Genomic DNA, 15,148 nt, shown 5'->3' with positions numbered 1-15,148 from the left:
ACAATAATCTCCCAACACAAATTCACCCCCACAAAAAATCTCTATGAATCACAAATGGACCGTTATCTGATCTCCTATATTGCCCCATATGTAGAGAAGAACCCAATTGACTTATTACAATGATTCAATTGGAAACTTCTCCTTATTTATAGGTGTTGCATAGAACTACGGGTTCCTTATTGTTAGATTTTATTTCCTTGTGTTGTAGCCTCACATCAAAGCACCATGTATATGTTGTTTCTTTCTTTGTAGCCCTTCAAAATTTTACAGACTCTACTCACATGTCGCTTAAATATGCTTGGTATATGATTGCAACCATTAAGCTCTTGAAATTTTGTTCAAACAGTTCTACAGTACTTTTTTTTTTATCAGAAAAAATAATTAATAAATAGAATCATTCTAAGGATAGTCTAATCTTTATACAAAATATGAAAACAAAGTGTATCACTCCTATCAACCCACTCCACCCAAGGAAGGAAATCCAACACTTAACAAAAGAAACAAAAGCACTAAAAGAAACCAAAACACTAAACCAACATGTGACTATAGAAACCAAGAGGTTCAACACTCCACACAAACAAAACAAGGATCACCAAAGTATAAAACATAACCTAACTTCACCGTCAGACAATACACCACCCATCCAAATTGCTCAATAAAAGATAAAGTTATGCCTACCTAAAACAGAAACAGACAACTTAAATCGAATTCAAACAAGATAAGGGAGCAAACACCAGTCGGAGAAAGAGAAGTAAGCAGAGAAAACTTTATAAGTAATTCAAGATCAAACCTTCAATTAAGCCAAAGAGAAGATTTCAGAATGATCCATTACACTAACATTGAAGATGACTCTAATCCTATGACATCAAATCTCTCTAAACCACCAAGATCCACACACTCCCCACAACAAGGTTGGACAGGACTCGCTGTCTCACATATTTACATACACTTGGATTTGTACATCTGCCTTCATTTTTAGCACATGTTTCCTCTAGCATAAGAATTTTTTGAAACCTTGTTTGCAAAATCTAAAGGTAACTAATATATCTCTTTGGAAAACATTTATTTTTTAATTAAAAAATAAACTAACAAAAAATATTAAAAGTTTTCGGAGTTTTTATTTTATAATGATTTTGTCAATCCACTGACAAATTGTATGAGTTTTTGCTATTCACACCGCTCCAACTACTATATGCACATTTAATGAAATTATTTAAATAATTTTTTCTTTCTCTTCACATAATTATTATTTTACTCCTCCTGCTTCACTGCACTTAATTTCGTTTCACCATATCTAGATATTACTTGTAGTCTCACTTTACTATTTTTTTTATTAACAATAAATAAATTCTATAAAGTGTGGTATTTTATACATTTTACTATTTTTTTTAAAACTTAAAATTATTATTATATCGTTAGATTGAATGTTTCCTGTAGATATCGGTATCCGATACCAAACGACATAAGTTTAGACATATTTACTAAATTATATATTAACGTTAATTAAATCGAACAAAAATAGGTAATAATTGTACTAGTGGTAACACATGCCTTAAACAAGGTCCAATAGTGAAAGGACAAATCAAATATTGTAAATAGACTCCACAACAAGATAAATATATGTTATTATTACAATATTTATTGTATTTGAATATCGAACCCATTTACTTAATTAAAAGTCGAATAACTTTTTATAGGTATTCTTCCGATAAAAAAAATAAGGACAAGAGCATCAAATGAGGAGATTTAACTGTTCAACGTGTAGATACCTAGCTCATACCCTTTTAAAAAACAATTATTATTATGTAATTTTAATCTAGGTATGCTAAGTATATTAAATACTCCAAACCTGAAATTCTAAGCCTTAGATATTAACCCTAGACACATGTAATGACGTTTATTTAGAAATTAATAGAAATATTTTAATTTATTTTAAAAATATATAATAAATAAAAGGAGAAGTGGTGTGATGAAACCGCGAGTACGATGAAAGTGAAAGGGATAAGTGAATAAAACAGAACTAGTAAAAAATGATATCTGAAAGAGGTGGAAATACCGTTATTTAAGTAATTTTATATAAACTAAATAAAATAGAAAGAAAATGTAAACAGAGAAGGCCACTAAGGTAATACACCTTTAACCTATTTTTACTGCTCCTTACTTATTTTCCTTCAACCTTATCTTACATCTAAGCAAATATACTCTCTACTTTGTCAAGTAACCTTTTTATTCACACAAATTTGTGATTTTAACAATCACAAGTATCATACTATTTAATGGTAATACATAATTTTCAGAATATATTATTATTGTTTAATTTTAACAAAAAAATAGCATAAATAATTACAATTATATAAAATTATAATTTAATGATTACATTGAAGGAATCTATTTTATATGTAAAATTACTGTAACATTTAGTAAGTTACAGAAGTATAATTTCAATTACACTAATATAAGTCATACCAAATATTATATCATTTATTTTTATCACATCATATATTTTTTTTCCAAAAAATCACTATTAAAGTTCCAATAACATAGATTATATACATAATTTTATATTAATATAAAAAATTGTATGCATCTCTAAAAAAAAAATCTCTATTTTTCTCTCTATAATCTCATACTTGTTTCTATTTCTTTCCTTAAGTTATAAATTTTGTTAACCAATTTGTTTCTCAAATATTTATCTTAAAAAAAGTTAAGTCTTAACAAATAAAGGAAAAGAGAGAGAAAAATTTAGTATTTTTTTCCAAATAAAACATGTTAAAACCTTTTTTTTATCACTGATAAATCAATCTCCTTATCAGTGATTGAAATCAATTTAAAAAAATATAAATATCCACGCATCGAAGAAATGTGAGACTAATTTATATTTAAGTATAACAATATAGCTTGTGTCATTGAATTAAAATTTATATTTAAATATCTTTATGTATCTTAAATATTGAAATCAATATTTTTAAAAGATATCTGAACATTCATTTATTTTTTATCTAATAAGCGAAACGATTATTGATTAAAGATGAGAGAGAATTGGGTGAAAAAGAGAGTTGAGATTTGATTTTGTTATTCTTCCTTAACAATTAACATAAGGATTAATTTGGTGAGAAGTTTTAGAATGATTGATTGTTTAGAGTGGTTTACAGTGGGATATGAAGTACTTATTTATTTATTTTTTTCATAAAAGTTGGATTAATGATCCATATTTATTATTTATTGTTTTTTAGTGATTAAAAAAGAGAGTTATTATACTGATTAGTCTCTCACTAAAATTAATAGAGTGGATCCAAAGGAGCAATCCTTTATGTTGGAACAGCAAAATAACATCATGATTTGACCAACATATAGAAAAGGAAGTCAAGAAAATTGCTGAATTTAGGATGATCCTGATGAGTGTGGAAAGTGAGGGAAATGTGTCGTATCTGAATTGAAGAAAGCTTGGCTAAGATTTTTGAGATCCCAATAGAAAGAAAAAGGAGGATTTACATATATTTGGACATTTGCTCTTTTAACTTCAACTTCTTCTCAATTAGCTAGTACCCAACTCCTTCATTCTCATTGGTTTTGTTAGCCCCACATGTATTATCGTCTTTGTTGCATTATGATGGAGTGTTGTATGATGATATGAACACAGAGAATCTAAATTGGTTAAAGATAGCATAATTGCGCCCCACCATGTTCAACTTTAATCAATGAACACACGTTTCATTGCGTTACCAAGACCAGAGATGAATAAGTCATGCAAGTCTTCGATTGATGTTGTACGTGAAAAAACCCACCATATGAATGGACCTTAAATCTATTTCACTCACCATCACACCTCACTCCACCCCCACCCTCCAAAATCAGGTTAATAATTAACTTTATTTCAAATTATTCATTTCAACTCTAAAAGGGTTCATTATTAACAAATCTGAAAAAATTAAAATGTACCATTCTATCTATTTTTGAAGTATAGAACTCAATCTGTCCTCTCAGTTTGTGTTTTCTATAATAATTGCCATATTGGTTGCAAATTAATGTACATAATATGAAAAAAGTTGCATAAAAAGACACAATTAACAACCGGTGCAAGAGTTGTAGTTTGAGATAAGGAGTACTTGAAGAAAAAAAAACACAATGTAAACCAAATGAAGCCTTAACCAATAACCAAACTTTAGGTAGTGGAAACTATTTTTCCTTCATTCATAAATGGAACCAAGTGCATCAACTTCAAGAAATTTTGCTCTTTAAGAAGTTTCCGTACACATGTTATGGCACCACCAATACCCAATGGGACTAACAAGTGCACCAACTTTACCTCTTCAGTCTTATCTTAGTTCAGTGAATTCAATTACACCTACTACTACAAGTACATGCATAAGAAGATGTGTCACCAAGTTTTCAAGCATCCACCACTACAATTACAGAACAAATTTTGAGATTACCTTGGGATTGATAGGTTTTAAAATGGTTGAAGTATATCTCGAGCTTTTTTTAACTTCTCTTTCATTATTTTTTCACATGATGTATTAGAATCAACTTAATTAGCTCTAAAAGACAAAATAATGATTTTTCTTCTTCCTGGACTAAGATATTTGTGATAATTATATAAATCATAGTTAAACCCTGTTCATAAAAAACAATTTCACTTTATACCTACCTGATCCGACTAAGATCTTTACTAATTTGTTAGAAACTTCACTATTAATGTCAAATTATAGACAATTTATTTATACTAAAATGTTTAAATGTGAAATCATTTCTACTCTGCATTAAAATTCATACTACAGTCAATCCTACATTTATAATGTATATAGTAGGAATAGTCACAGTAATTTAAAACGAGTAAAAGCAAAAAAACTCATAGAAACAAAGATGGAAGAAACCGAAATCATTGCATGCCTTCCTTTAAGAGCTAACTCAGGAAATTGGAACTGATAGAATACGGGTGAACATGAACCAAAGCTAACTCAGGAAGTTTGAAGAAAATAAGTTAACAATGATGATCCAAGTTAACATTTGGAGACCTTGTTAATATTTTATCTCTCATAAATATTATTTTATTATAATTTAGTAAATATTAATGAGTAAATGTTACTAAATCCGTAGATACTAACAAAATATTTTAAAAGAAGAAAAGTTATAAAATATTAAAAATTTATAATCAGCTAAATAATTACCGGCAACTATAATAATTGTGGGTATACAAATAATTTTTTTCTAATGATTGGTCTTGAATCCTTGAAATCACTTATTAGTCATCAATACTTTTTATCAAGCAATATAGTAGTCTCAACTAGTGTATTGTCAAGAAAAAACTGTCCATAAAAAGTAAAATTTGGTGCAGTGAGTGATACATCATACTGTTACTTAGTTATTATACAGACTCGTAAAGTTTGTGTATGCATTTTTTTTTGTTACTTTATGACGTAATGCTTCCAAAATTTGTTATCCAAATCTTCACTGTTGTGGTAATGATTAAACTTTTTAAGAAATTAAAACAATTTCAACCTTGTACTGAATTCAATACATAGTTATTAAAACAAAACGAAAAGGGTATTGCGATGGGTACATGAATAGTAGCAGCAAATGAGGGACACAAATTCCATGATCCACTCCCACACAAATGAAAATAGAAAATATAATAATTAAAATGTCATTTTCATCTATATTTCCCAAATGTTATTAATGGAAGTTAAGAGCAGCCCATGGATGAGCATGCAGAAAACTAAGAGGCCCATTATGATTTTCCACGTGGCCATAAAAGTGTTGGGTTTAAAACAGAAATCCAAAACATAAAATGGACCATTCACTGCACTACCGAAAACAAGGGAAGTTACGAAATGGATATTGTCGTGTCTCTATCACTCTCTCTTACACAGCTGCACTTAGAACTCACTTCAATAAACGAACGTGACGGACACCTAGTTTTGGATTTATTTATTTTATTATGGCTTGGAAAATTATTCAAACCACATTCACCACTTCACAAGTTGTTAGATTCTTTTGATTAATATCTAGATCTTTAGAGGTTTACAGAGAATATATCATGTAAGAATTAATTTTAAATTAAAATTTGATGAGAAATTTGGTAGAATTAGAATTTAGAGAAGGGCACAATTGATTTTTTAATCAAATTTAATGCTGTGTGAGTGAGTTTCAGCAATTTATTTAATTGATTTCGAGTAAACGAAAAAGGAAGACAATTCGAGAGGTTTAATTATCAATGAATGATTAATTTTAAAATTAGAATGAATAAACCGAGTTTTCCAAAAAATGCAGGCGAAAATCAGACATTAGTCAAATTATTAAATCACAATTAAATCAAATTTCTAATAAAAGAAAGGTGAAACTCAAACAAAAAATTAAAAATAAAAATAAACACAGGCCTACAGATAAATATAAGTAATGAATGAAAGCTATGCCTGTAATTTCTAAGCTCCGATGGGTCTCTAAAGTGTATACTTAAAAGAAGAAACTTAAGTTTAAAGTTAAAAAAAGTAGTCAAAATTTGAATTATTCAAAGTTAGATTAGAAGAGGGGGTTAGAAAACAAGACTGGTATTAAATGGTTAGAAGAAAATAAGAGTAGGAAAAGACAATTATGAGTTCAAAATACAATTTTAAGCAAACAAAGTTACTCAAATTAAAAACCTACTAACTTGTTTGCTTTCTCTTACATACACATTAAATTTTTTTTGTTTGCTACGACTTTCAACATTCTTTAAATTCTCTAATTAACTCATTTATTTTTTATTGATAAAAAAAATATATTATAAATATTTCATATATTTAACCTCTTTTAATTACATTATAAGGGAAGGTATTTTGTTTAGATTAATTTAAGCAGGAGTGATTATTTGAAAAATGATATACTTTTAAAATTCAAGTAAACCATTCTTAAAAATACAAATAAAGGTTTAAAGAAGTAGGAATAGGTTCTTGCGTTTGTTTTAATTTGAGGGCAGGTATATGATAATTTAGTTTAGAATAAATGATAACGTTTAATTATTGGTTTTGTCAACATCAAGAGGACAAGTAAAAGAGTGCAGTTTAATAAGATCATAGCTGGCAAAGTTGATACACTTTTTGTCCTTCGTTTTCGTTCATAATTGATACATTTTTGTCCACTATATATATATATAAGAAATTGGTTTTCTCATAATAGGCCAAAACTAAATAATTAGTATTGACTTCAAAATACTAGATTTATCTCTTTGACAGCGATGTAGATGTGTGAGCATGAAGACTAAATCAGAGATACAAGAACCTGTAAATTATTTCTGCTTCCTTTTAAACATACTTCTTTTTATTTATATCTTTATTCAGAACAATAAATCAAATTTGAAATTTACAGTATTTTTCACAGTCTAATCAACCCAACTAAATATATTTTTTCGTTTCCATCTAAATTGTTATTTTAAAGACTTGTCCAAAGAGTTTAACAACTTAAATTTATTTGTGATTAAGTCTAATATTTCTTTTAGTTTTGTCAGTAATAAAACAATTTTTTAAATATTTGCAATATAAACATATTTCATATTTTTAAAATGACTAAACCATTGAATTAATACATTTTAACATATAATTCATTTTAAGCAATTTTAATTTTAAAAATCGTTGTTCAGTAGGAAATATTATTCTGTAGGTATTATTTAGGGTTTCCAGTCAACTCATATCCTATTAGTAATGCAGATATGGATATAGTTTTTTCCCATAACTTAAGGAAGAAAATATAAACTAATTTTAAATAAAAATAATAATTAATTGTTATAGTGACTAAATTTAAAATTATTTTCAAAATTAAAAAAATAGTTTTTAAATTAATTTTTATTATTGTTAAATAATTTTTAAATTGCTACTAAATTTAGAATCTAAATAATTGGTAATTAAAACTTTGGTAGCTAATTAGATACAAATTTAAAAACTATTTAACAATAATAAAAACTCATTTAAAAATAAAAAAAATTTAGTATCTAAAATAGTTTCTAATTTAGTTACTATAACAATTAAATATTTTTTGTGTTTAAAATTAATTTCTATTTCATTGTAGTGTGATCGATTAATTTCTAAAATTTGAAGTTCTAAAATACTAACTACAAAATTAATTATGTAAATACTATTTCAATATTATAGGATAAATTGATGTAATATATACATGATATAAGATATATAACACTCACTACAAGAAAATCATGAAATAAAAACCAATTTTTAAAGACCAAAATAATTAGTTGCAATAGTAAATAAATTAGATACCATTTTAGAAACTAAACAAAATTTTGGTTTCTAAATTAGTTTATATTATTGTTAAATAGTTTCTAAATTGGTATTTAATTAGCAACCAAAGTTTTAGAGACCAAATTTAGAAACTAAATAATTGGTAGTTAAAATCATGGTTGCTAATTAGATACCAATTTATAAACTATTTAACAATAATATAAACTATTTTTTTTAGTTTCTAAAATGATCTATAATTTAGTTACTATTGCAACTAATTATTTTGATCTTTAAAAATTGGTTTTTATTTCATAATTTTATTGTTCTGAATACACAAGTTAACCTAACAACTAAATATAATATGTAGTTTTTTTTATTTATACAAAAATATAATCGCATTTCATTGAAGTGTTGTTATTCAAAAATTAATATAATAAACTTGTTGTAAATATTTTTTTCTACATTAGTGCGATAATTTAATCTTATGAAAAATAGTGTTCTATAATTTTTCACATATTCAAAATATGTACTTCAATGCATTTTATTATTATGTTAACATATCGATGTAACTTTATATATATGTTATAAATTAGCACACATAATTTAGAGAATAAAATTTAATAAATTATAGTATTTTAATTAAATAATAATTTACTATTACTATTATTATATATAAAAAATAATCCATTATTGTAAACTCATCTCATTACTAATAATTTTATAATTATAAAACAATATATTACTTATTGACTTAAGCCCGTTATATAACAGGTTTTTTTATATTATTGACTTAAGCTCGTTATATAACAGGTTTTTTTTTTATATTATTGACTTAAGCTTGTAAATATAGTATTTCACATTTTCTTTATATATATTGAATTAGCAATTTTTTTCTTAATAAAATAACAGTCTTGGTTGAACTTATAGCATTAATACAGATTTGTTTAATAAGTCCTTCTCATGCCAGGTATCAAATATATATAAAACAATACAATAATTTTAAAAGTATATTAATTTTCATTTTTGGCTTAAAATAGTTGTCTTTTCTCTTTGATGTAATAAAATAACAGATAACTTCTTGTTTTTGTTTTTGAACTTGTCTTCTTCTTCTTAAATATAACCGTTGCTGGTGTGAGTGCCTTTATACGTTACCAATTTAATATTATTATATGCATTGACAATATATAAAAATTGTAATTTAAACTAATATTATTTAATTATAAATTATTGTTACAGTTACTTTAAAATAATTATAATAAAAATTAACAAATTTATTATAAACGCTGTTTTTTAATCTAAGAACCGTGTAAATTATCTTAAATTGGCATAAGCTTGTTTTCTCCTAAACTAATACTTATATTTGTAATGAAATTAAATTAACTTGTTTCAGTAGTTAACTGTAAAATTTAGATAAAAATAACAAGATAGAAAGAGAAATAAAATTTTATAATAAAGGACTTAAATTACAGTCAAATTATAAATTTAAGAAATATAATAAAATATACAAATATTTAAATTTAAATGCGAATAACACTATTAAAGTATCCGTTTTTTTCTATCAAACAAATTCTCCTTTTCAATCTCATGCTCCTTTTCAACTACCAAAAATAAAATAAAAACTAAAAAGGCTATTACTTTAAAACAAAAGATAACTACATATTTTTTAAATGGTTTTACAGTTTTTGCATCCTTTTTTTAATAGCGAATATTTTTTATTAAATTATTTAAAAATTAAAAACAAAAACAACGTGATTTAAATGTTCTAAGTCAAGGTATAATAATTTTTATTTCAATTCTTGTTAATATTTTATTTGGTTTCCTTTCATTGTTTTAAAACATAATTCTGTGTTGTTAATTAATGATAGTTTTCTAAGTAACAAAATGTCAAATATAACGTTACAATTGTTTTTGATTAAATTTATTTATATTTTTCTTAGAGTAATTTTTTTCAAACTTTCATTTAGGTTTGGTGTAACACAAAAAAAAATTGTATTTTCATTTATATACTTTTTTATAATATTAATAATAATAATAATTATTATTATAATTTATAATCTATAACAATCTATATACTTATATATAAAAAGGGATTTTTCATTGTTTTTGGTGTACACAATTTTGTTTCTATTTTATCTTTATTAACATTTTGTTTTATTAATTTATTTTGGTTATTTTGTCATTTTTTAAATTCAGTTGTTAATAAAATAGTTTTTTAGTTTTAAAAATTTATTTTATCTATAGTTACTTAACCGTTGTTAGATGTGGACAGAGAGATTGGTATGTTGGTGTTTTAGACTTATTTTTTCCATTGCTATTATACAATTCTGAATTTTCCATTTTATTTTTATTAATATTTTACTTTGATTTTTTTGTAATTTATTCATAATTGATATTCTTTTGTAGGAAACGAAATTTTTAAAAAAATGGAACACTTAGAAGAATGATCAATTACTCGCATTGGTTAAGTTAATTAATATCAATGTATAATAATTTTACATAATGACGATAATAATTACAATTTTTATTTTTATGGATCATATTCTTATTTTAGGTACATCATTTGTAAATTTATGAATAACATGTTTTATACATTTACTCGATTATTGTTGTAGTTTAAATATATTCATTAAAAGATACTTTACTTCTACTTCTTTTGAATGATAGAAAAAATAAAAACATCCCAAATACCAATCAAATCATTAATTTCTTCTTAAAATATATATATATATATATATATTAATATACTATATATTGACTATGTATTCTTCAATTTATGAGCATTTTACACAGGTGCTCTCACAACTTATGTGATATCTCGTTATCATGTCTTTAAAAAATTAGTTTTCAAATCCTCATTTCAACGGCACACAATATTACAGTCTTTGGTTTTTCCATCCACTACTTTTCCTTATATTTCCATAAAGGAAAGTTATTACAAAGATCTTCATTTATTATATTCCATCAACTGCCATAAGAAATATAAATATAGTGTTTCAACGTAGGAAAAAAAAATTGCTAAAGTTTTCACAATAACTAAACTGAATCCAAAAGAATATTATCATTGAACCTTTTATGTTTTATTTTTTTTATCAGCTTTTATGTATATCATGGTGTTTTGTACAAAATTACCTGTATTTTTATTTTTTGGATGCATTTTTTTAAAAATTTTCTGTGCGTTGTTTTTCAATAAACTATATCATTTGCGTTTTTTCTGTACTTTAGTATAGTGTTAATTTCTTGGTCAAAGTTGAGAAAGTTTTTTTGATATAATTTTGTAGGAAATTGAGTATGAAAGAAGAGGAGACTTACATAAATACATGTCACATCCTTTATAGGTATATGTTCAAATATCAGTTTGACAATGGAATGATAGTGGAACAAAATTAGATAAACATGAAACTACTCTGCAATATAGAATATATTCATCTTATTAGACAACAAAACAAATTGTCCTATATATGTGATAGGTTAAGAGTTAACTAGGGAGTATAAGAATAGAAAGATATTGTTGTGTTATTACTTTTGAAGTTCAAATAATGAGTTTTTTTTAAGAAAATACATTGTACATTGACTATAAGAACTTTATCTACTTTTGTTTAAAAATTGAGACATCACTTAATATATTGGTTAATTCATTATTTTATTTTCTTTGCTTTGCTAAAAAAATCTTTATGAAATCATCACACCTCAAAACAAAATCTTAATAAACCAAGCGGAAAATATACCTGAAATAACAATCACTAAATGCTTTTTTAGAATTTTTTAAAACATAAATATTTTGAAAAGCTACAAACTGAATAAAAGTAACAACAACCACATTAATAAAAAAACGTAAATTAAACATAGAGAGAAACCCAAGGTAATTGGTGGGCATGGCGCATCAAGCATTCCAAAATAGTCTGTGCATCATTAATTTTTATATACCAAAAAGTTGAACAAAAGCAATAAACTAAGTGGCATGTCCCACACTTTTAATTATACCCACTTGATTTTTTTTTTTGGATTCACAAATTGTCAATCTTTTTATCCCTTATTGCTGTGTGGTACTCTTTATATAGAGAGATTAGAATATGAAAGAGAATGATTTAACCAAAATGAGATATTTCTCAATATAAAAAAAAGTGAAAGAAAATAACTTTTCTAGACTCAGACTTCTCAAGAAACTATTTTTTTTTTTATTGTAAGATGATTTACTTTCAGTCATCTTTTATAATTAAAGATAAGTAAGCTTTGTTTACAAGATAGATATATATGAGTTGTAGACATTTCTCCTATTTTTTTATGACAGAGAACATATTTGAACAAATAAGTATATCTATAGATATAAAACATTATTTACACTGTATAACATAAAAGAGTCGTTAATACTTTTTTTTTTCTTAAGTGAACTTACTTTTATATTTTACTTAATTTAATTGAACAAAATTAAGCACTCAAACATCCTATTCTTAATCTATTATTTTTCTTAATTTATGAAAAAATAATTTGGTATATTTTTCAAAAATTATTTGAGTTCTATACTAAATTAGGTCCAATAAATTGTAATTATATATACATTTAGATGATTTTCATTATTTTATTATTTCATATACTTTATCCATTAGATAATGTCCTGTGATGATTACAAATATTGTTTCATAAAATATATGTTTAGTTCAGTATAATTATGACATTAACCACATTTAGCAAAGTACGATTAAGAGTGATTGTTTTGTGGACATAAATACAAAGTTGTAAATTTTCTATTATACTAGTTGTGCAAAAGCAATATGCTAGGTTTGTGTAAGAATTACTATTTGGATTGTTTTAATTTCTTTTGTTATTTCTTGAACTATTTTGTTGTTATAATTATAAATCAACAAATAGGGTGAAAAAGGTTTAAAGCACTAGAGAAAAAAGCATCAAGAAAAGGATGTTCAATATTAAGATGTCCCACAAGGAAATTTGGATAAGAACTTGCACCAAATGAGGGAATCAAAATGAGGTGAAGCAACAAAGAAGAAGAGAGAAAATGAGGTGGAAAAGTCAAAGATAAAGTGAAGAATGAGATTACGTGCATGAGCAGACAATTATTGAAGGGAGTTCTACATGAGGGTGTGTACCTTATTTGAATACTTCTTTCTTTTTAGACTCACTCTTATCCCCAATACCCTAATCATTAATTGTTGGTATACTTCTGTAATTCCTTATTTTTGGAAACTAGTGTTGTATTTCCTTTAGTGTAAGTTTCTAAACACACTCTTATTGAGTAAAACTTGAGATTCAAACAATTTTTTTTTATTTAATAAGTGAGAAAATTAATAAATAATGTACTACATGACAAAATTAAATTTGTTTCCATGTTAATCATACTTGCATCTTGACTTTTTCTTTTCTTTTTTATTTCATGACAACCTTAAGGGTGAGACGATGGTTCTTGTTTTCGGTTGGTGGCTTCTGTAGGCATGTGCAATGTTTAGAGCACGCCATTGATGAAAGTTACTATGCGAATCATGATTTTTTGTTCAAAGCACGAGCCATGATATTTTTTATAAAATCGCTGACAAGTTGTTTAATAATAACATTGATCTCGTTAGGTAAACTATTTAAAAATAAATAAAATTACATTATTGTCTGTTGATAAATGTTTGTATCTACACTTTGGCCCATTAATAGTTGCCTAGAGACATTACTTTATGGTATAAAAGGGCATCTCAATAAGAAAGAAAATAAAACTAGAGTTAGAGGATAAGACACCCCAAAAGAAAATTACATTAAAAAAACACAAACGAAACAAAGTACAGTGAGAAATAGTCACAGAAAATTAACAGTTTCTAATAGAGTCAGACATTTGGGTGAGTATATAACAGGTGCAGGATAATTCCTCTTTTGTTAGACTACACTTGAGAGTACAACTGTGATAACTTCAGACCAAAGTATTACTGCACAAGTCTTTTCCAAGTTTTAAACATAAGTTTTTTCTTAATCAGGCATGACTCTACACTATTTCAAACTTTTAATGAACTGCAAATGTTAACTGAAAGAAATTCATATGATATGCAGAAATAGGCAAACATTTAATTTCTTAAATGCAGAGATCATGTAGAAAATTAATACAACAGAAGCTAGAGAATGAAATAAAAGAATGGTTACAATTAATTGTTGCCTGTGTATTATCAGATGAATAAACTTTTTTTTACTGGGAAAAATCATATTTAAATAATCAATATTAAAGTACATGCCTTTTGTAATTAAGGGTCATATCTTATTATCAACATATATCTATTGTAAAAATAAAAGTACAAAATTAAAAATAATTGACACATATATATGGAGATAATATAATAGATAAAATAAACATGGTAGAACTATTTTATTATCATGAAAAGATTATTATATTTTTTAGTTTCATTAAATAAACTCTAATAATCAGGGATCCAATCCTGGATAAAGCATACATTGTTTTTGTACTGAAAAGGGTGAATGTCTTCTGTCTCACCACATGTTCCCAGGATAATCCTCATCTTATGCCCAATTATTCTTTATAAAGTAATCTACTGCCCTGCTGTACAGAATCGACCACTGTCTACTTCAAGGTCAAATCATATATGTATTAAATAAAATTATAATGTAAAAATATAAATATTATGAATCAGTATTTTATTAATTCACTTCAAACCCATCACTGTATTTCCAAATAAGGTTTCTTCAGGAAACAAATCCTACGCAGTTCTCAAACAAAAAGCTGCACCTGATCTCAGTCATGAAAAATTACTTGTTACATAGTAAAGTTGAAGTAGTTAGTTTAATTCAATCAAGTTTGGTCTGGATATGCAAAAATAAGGATCAGTTTAATCTCCATCAATTAAAAATCTTCAAAATTGGTTAAAACTATGAGCCTACACATGTTTTTCAAGAACATGTAGGAACATATACTTTATCAGAACAACTCTAACTAACAG

Source organism: Phaseolus vulgaris, chromosome 3, assembly GCF_000499845.2.
Source record: "Phaseolus vulgaris cultivar G19833 chromosome 3, P. vulgaris v2.0, whole genome shotgun sequence".
Lineage (NCBI taxonomy): Eukaryota > Viridiplantae > Streptophyta > Magnoliopsida > Fabales > Fabaceae > Phaseolus > Phaseolus vulgaris.
This window is presented reverse-complemented; position numbering follows the sequence as displayed.